Below are 6,386 nucleotides of genomic sequence, written 5' to 3'. Positions count from 1 at the left end.
TTTGATGACTTCTCCCACATTTCCGCTGGATCACATTTCCTCCATTGACCTCCCTTGGATGTGGTATCCCTTTCTCAGGCTCCCTCTCCAGCCTGGAACACTGTTTCCCCGTTACCCGTGATCACCATGGTAGGCGCATAAAAGAACATCAAAAGTTGATAAAGCAGATATCCAATTGGATTGTGGACATCACGGGCACGTGCGACATGGTGGAGCAGTATGTGTGCACACGCCTACACGTACTGGATGATGGGTCTGGCCCCTTCAACTTCTGGGTCTCCAAATTGGGATCATGGCCTGAGCTTGCCCTATCCACTGTGGAGGTGCTGGCCTGCAGCCAGTATATTGTCTGAATGTTTGTTTAGCACAGCTGGAGAGGGTTATCACAGGTTATATATCCCAGTGTTTTGAGGTGTACCCTAATTTAAACAAAAATAAAAAATAAAAACCAGTGTTGGCTACCTGCTCTTCCATCACCGCCGCTTCCACCTACACCACCACATCAACCGCCTCCTCAACCTTCTACTCCATAGGGACCTCGTCCTTCTAGATCAAGATGATTATTTTTTATTTTTACGTATTTTATGTTATTTTAAGTCATATCCCTATCCACGTTTGTTTGCAAAGCACTTGCCATGCTCTTAACCACATTTTGATGCCATTTGCAGCCCTCTAGCCCTTTGACTTTAATGGGGTTCGGGTTCGGGGTCAAGTTCGGGTCAATTTCTTTTTTGTGAAGTTCGGCCAAACCTGTCTAACCCGAACATCCAGGTGTACGCTCAACTCTAGAGACTAACCTTTATAAAGATGAATCAGGCTTGGATCAACCAGGATTTCCAGACAGACTAGATCTTACTGGCAGTAATGATCTGACTGTAATGAACTGACTAAGATATGTAATTCAATACCAATTCGATGGACGCCTTTATTATTCATCTGCCAGCATGCCAACCAATACCATTCAGTCTGCACCCCTTAGGGCGAGGGCAGGTCTTAATGATGACCATGCTCATCTTTTGCTTTTTCATCAAATCATCCATCAAAGTCTCCATTTCCTAGAAAAGTCAGGAAGATGCAGAGAGAGGAGGAGCTAGATGTTCCCAATGACATATTCTCATTCATATTAGATTATGTGGAAAAGGTGAAAAAGCAGATCACAGAAGAAGGGCTCATACCTGTAGGGCAGGAGAGCACTGGGGTTGGAGAAGTGGGTATGCCAGAGCTGATTAATATTCTATGTTTACTGTAAATCTGCAGGAGATTGCAGGCCAGAACAGCAATCATTTGCATATTGTGTCAACACCTAACCAGCCAAACCCCATACCAGCAACAGCCCTGATTAAAAGAGCCATGCAGCCATTAACAATAAAAACCGACTATACAGTGTGGTCTTCATTATTAAATAAAAGACAGCTGAAGGCTAATTGGCTTTGCGGTTCTTCACCACAACATGGCCGCAACCTGCCCACAGCATAGCCATTCCATCTGGCCGTACCCTAAGGCTGAGTGACCTGGGTATAAACCTGATTTATAGCGATTTGTGACAAATTAATTTGGAACAAATTGAATTTCTCGTTGAACTTCAGCGAAGTTCCCGAATAAAATTTTTCAAAACGTTGCACATCTCTAATGTTGGACATGGTGGCATACAGGTTCTGTACAGTATCCTGTGGCACATTTTCCCACAAATGTTGCAACTGGGCATGTAGATCCTGCACACTCATATGTTCCTGAAACTGGTGTCCCAAATGGTCCTATAAATGCTTTATTGGCAATAAATGTGGTGACCGGGCAGGCCAAGGAAGTGTTACATTCTGGCAGAGATCTTCCTGGCAAACCCTTGCTGTATGTGCGCGAGCATTATCCTTCTGAAAAATGCCTATTGGAAGTTCTGCCATGAGAGGCAACACATGTGACTGCAAGATCTCCTGCACATATCACTGAGCTGTTAGTGTCCCTTGTATCACTACTAGAAGTGACCAGCTGCTGTATGGGGTGGCTCCTCAGATCATCACACAAGCAGTCGGGGCAGTGTTTTACTCTACATACTTAAAACTGATTTTAGGAACCTAAATTCGTTGCTAAAGACAATACAGTCCAGGTTTCTCATTCATTACACCACTCCAAACAAAGGCAATGGTGGCTGGCTGTTAATAGCAGGGTATGTAATGGGCACAGTGACAGTAAATTGCCTTCTGCCAAACGCCTGAAAATGGTCTAGAGACAGGAATGTTTAATGAAGGTGTTAGCTATGTCTGGATGGTGGCCCCCTAAACAGTTGGAGTTGCTGGTGCTTGTCAGCAGATCTGACAATTCTCATTACTGGTGGGCTGTTTGGACCATCAGGAGCCTGTTGGCCATGTGTGTGCTTTCACATAACCAGTGCTTCCAACACCTCCTAACAGAATGGCCTAGATTGTGGGCAATTTATAGAAATGACCACCCTACTTCTCTCAGTCCAATGATGCATGTCCTCTCAAAGTCTGTCACATGGGCAAAATGTTGTTGAGTGCATTATAGTTGCATGTTTCGCAGTAAACAATCTCTCACCAAAAGATACACTACCCAACAGTAACCTCTGAGAGATTTTTTAATAGGCAGTGGGGGAAGCACTTTTGTGACCTTTTCTGGCAAGACCCAGTATCTAGTCTGAGCACACCTGCAATTATACACTCACCTAAAGAATTATTAGGAACACCATACTAATACGGTGTTGGACCCCCTTTTGCCTTCAGAACTGCCTTAATTCTACGTGGCATTGATTCAACAAGGTGCTGATAGCATTCTTTAGAAATGTTGGCCCATATTGATAGGATAGCATCTTGCAGTTGGTGGAGATTTGAGGGATGCACATCCAGGGCACGAAGCTCCCGTTCCACCACATCCCAAAGATGCTCTATTGGGTTGAGATCTGGTGACTGTGGGGGCCATTTTAGTACAGTGAACTCATTGTCATGTTCAAGAAATCAATTTGAAATGATTCGAGCTTTGTGACATGGTGCATTATCCTGCTGGAAGTAGCCATCAGAGGATGGGTACATGGTGGTCATGAAGGGATGCACATGGTCAGAAACAATGCTCAGGTAGCCCGTGGCATTTAAACAATGGCCAATTGGCACTAAGGGGCCTAAAGTGTGCCTAGAAAACATCCCCAACACCATTACACCACCACCACCATCAGCATGCACAGTGGTAACAAGGCATGATGGATACATGTTCTCATTCTGTTTACGCCAAATTCTGACTCTACCATTTGAATGTCTCAACAGAAATCGAGACTCATCAGACCCGGCAACATTTTTCCAGTCTTCAACAGTCCAATTTTGGTGAGCTTGTGCAAATTGTAGCCTCTTTTTCCTATTTGTAGTGGAGATAAGTGGTACCTGGTGGGGTCTTCTGCTGTAGAAGCCCACCTTTCTTTCCCATTCTGACATTCAGTTTGGAGTTCAGGAGACTGTCTTGACCAGGACCACAACCCTACATGCATTGAAGCAACTGCCATGTGTTTGGTTGACTAGATAATCGCATTAATGAGAAATAGAACAGGTGTTCCTAATAATTCTTTAGGTGAGTGTATATATATATATAAGTTGATGCGCAGCACACAAATCCACAGCGGTGCAATTCCTTGAAACAGACCGCGGACCATGTCCTATTAGATATATGCAAGAAAGGCCAAGGCAGCACTCAGGTCTTCGTGAAAAAAAGGTATTTTTATTCACCCATGTGAAAGACAACTTTTCAGCTGACTCCATGGAGCCTTTGTCAAGCCGTGGCTTGTATTATTGCCGGGTAGCTTGCACCTGCGATTTGTCTCAGGAGGTGCTGTTCCGTTTTTTGCTTATATGTATATTATAGAGGACCAGGCATCCTCTTTGGAACTTAGCACTCCCCACCCATCCCCCACCCCTTGGTGTTTTTAATCAGAGTAACAATGGTGCTGGACCCTCCATGTTAGAGTAGGTTCTACCTGATAAGAAGCTACCTTGTCGTCTGGTAGGTGGGCCCGACATATTTTTGATCAATAATATGCGCTAAGAGCTTCTTCACTGCTTTGCAGTAAGTATTGGCGTCATGTATTTGACCCTGTTCACACATTCACCTGTTCACTCAGTCTTTAGTGGTGTGCTGCTACTTTATTTGCTATATATATATATATATATATATATATATATATATATATACTGTATATATATATATATATATATATATATATATAGTGACACAGTGAGAGGATAACAGGTATTTTCCTCCCAGCATGTGCTGCTGGGCTTAATTACAGCCAGGTCAGGTCAAATACTGTATCGGATTTTAAATGCCGGTCCGGGTTTTGACAGCACCTGGCTATCCTTAAATAGGCAGCTGGGCTCAGAAGCCATGTCTCTGTGTTGGGATCTGGGAGCCTTCGGTCTGGATGAAGGCTTGCTACCTGTTTGGCGTGAAAACAGGTTGGTGCTGCTATCAGCAAGGAATCTTTGAGGCAGAATTGTCGCATGGTGTGAATTACCACCAACACCGCAAGGTAACTTTTTGTTTGAATATGACTGCTTGTTTTATCACTTGCCTAAAGTGTGATTAAAACACTGAACTGTTTGATCCAAAGAACTTGTTGTTGTGTCTATACTGCATCCGCTAATCCTGTCTACCAGAGAGTCCCCACTATATATATATATATATATATATATTTTTTTTTTTTTTTTTCATATTGTGTTTTTTGTATCACTTCATATATTGTAATTGTGTATTTTTTCACCTTTTATTCATCCTATCATTGTTGTGATTAATTAGAGTACACTCGCGTTTTATATATTTTGTCATGTTTTTGGACAATCACTGTTCATGGAATTCCTATATTGTATTTAATTATTCTAGCACATCACTTTAATTGATTGGAGTTAACTTATATCTTTGCACTTGTCACTTTATTGGCACTAAGCACTTTTTACATCATTGCACTTCTTTATATTTATAGGTTAGGTATTGTTGACAGTGTTCCGTTGTCTGTTGCCAGGACACAATCCAGTGTATGCACTGTGACTCCCCGTCTGAGGATACTCTATTGATCTCCCTGCATTTGCTATTTGGTGCCAGCCTGTTAAGTATGACGCAGCACTACTGCGTTTTGAAGATACTCTGTTGATCTCCCTGCATTTGGTGCCAGCCTGTTAAGTATGACGCAGCACTACAGCGTGTTGAGGTGTGAGTGAGCGTGCCTCAGATGGGAATCATCAACGTGCCAGATTCGCACCAACTATTGCACAGACAAGGAGCCTCAATCCTGTTTGTCGGAAACCAGGAGGTTGTTTGTTACCATTTTTTGGCATAGGGCAATATGATCTCCTTAAGTATTTTGATATATTCAAACTGATCTATGATCCCTCACATACGATAAATACTGTAGGTCCAGCATCATGGTATGAGAAACATCCCCATATCATACATTTTTCACACACATATATATATATATATATATACAGTACAGACCAAAAGTTTGGACACACCTTCTCATTCAAAGAGTTTTCTTTATTTTCATGACTATGAAAATTGTAGATTCACACTGAAGGCATTAAAACTATGAATTAACACATGTGGAATTATATACATAACAAAAAAGTGTGAAACAACTGAAAATATGTCATATTCTAGGTTTTTCAAAGTAGCCACCTTTTGCTTTGATTACTGCTTTGCACACTCTTGGCATTCTCTTGATGAGCTTCGAGAGGTAGTCACTTGAAATGGTTTTCACTTCACAGGTGTGCCCTGTCAGGTTTAATAAGTGGGATTTCTTGCCTTATAAATCGGGTTAAGAGGAGACTGTGTGAATCAGGCCTTCATGGTAGAATATCTGCTAGGAAACCACTGCTAAGGACAGGCAACAAGCAGAAGAGACTTGTTTGGGCTAAAGAACACAAGGAATGGACATTAGACCAGTGGAAATCTGTGCTTTGGTCTGATGAGTCCAAATTTGAGATCTTTGGTTCCAACCACCGTGTCTTTGTGCGACGCAGAAAAGGTGAACGGATGGACTCTACATGCCTGGTTCCCACCGTGAAGCATGGAGGAGGAGGTGTGATGGTGTGGGGGTGCTTTGCTGGTGACACTGTTGGGGATTTATTCCAAATTGAAGGCATACTGAACCAGCATGGCTACCACAGCATCTTGCAGCGGCATGCTATTCCATCCGGTTTGCGTTTAGTTGGACCATCATTTATTTTTCAACAGGACAATGACCCCTAACACCTCCAGGCTTTGTAAGGGCTATTTGACCATGAAGGAGAGTGATGGGGTGCTGCGCCAGATGACCTGGCCTCCACAGTCACCGGACCTGAACCCAATCGAGATGGTTTGGGGTGAGCTGGACCGCAGAGTGAAGGCAAAAGGGCCAA

The sequence above is a fragment of the Bufo gargarizans genome, chromosome 2, assembly GCF_014858855.1.
Source record: "Bufo gargarizans isolate SCDJY-AF-19 chromosome 2, ASM1485885v1, whole genome shotgun sequence".
In the NCBI taxonomy this organism is placed as follows: domain Eukaryota; kingdom Metazoa; phylum Chordata; class Amphibia; order Anura; family Bufonidae; genus Bufo; species Bufo gargarizans.
This window is presented reverse-complemented; position numbering follows the sequence as displayed.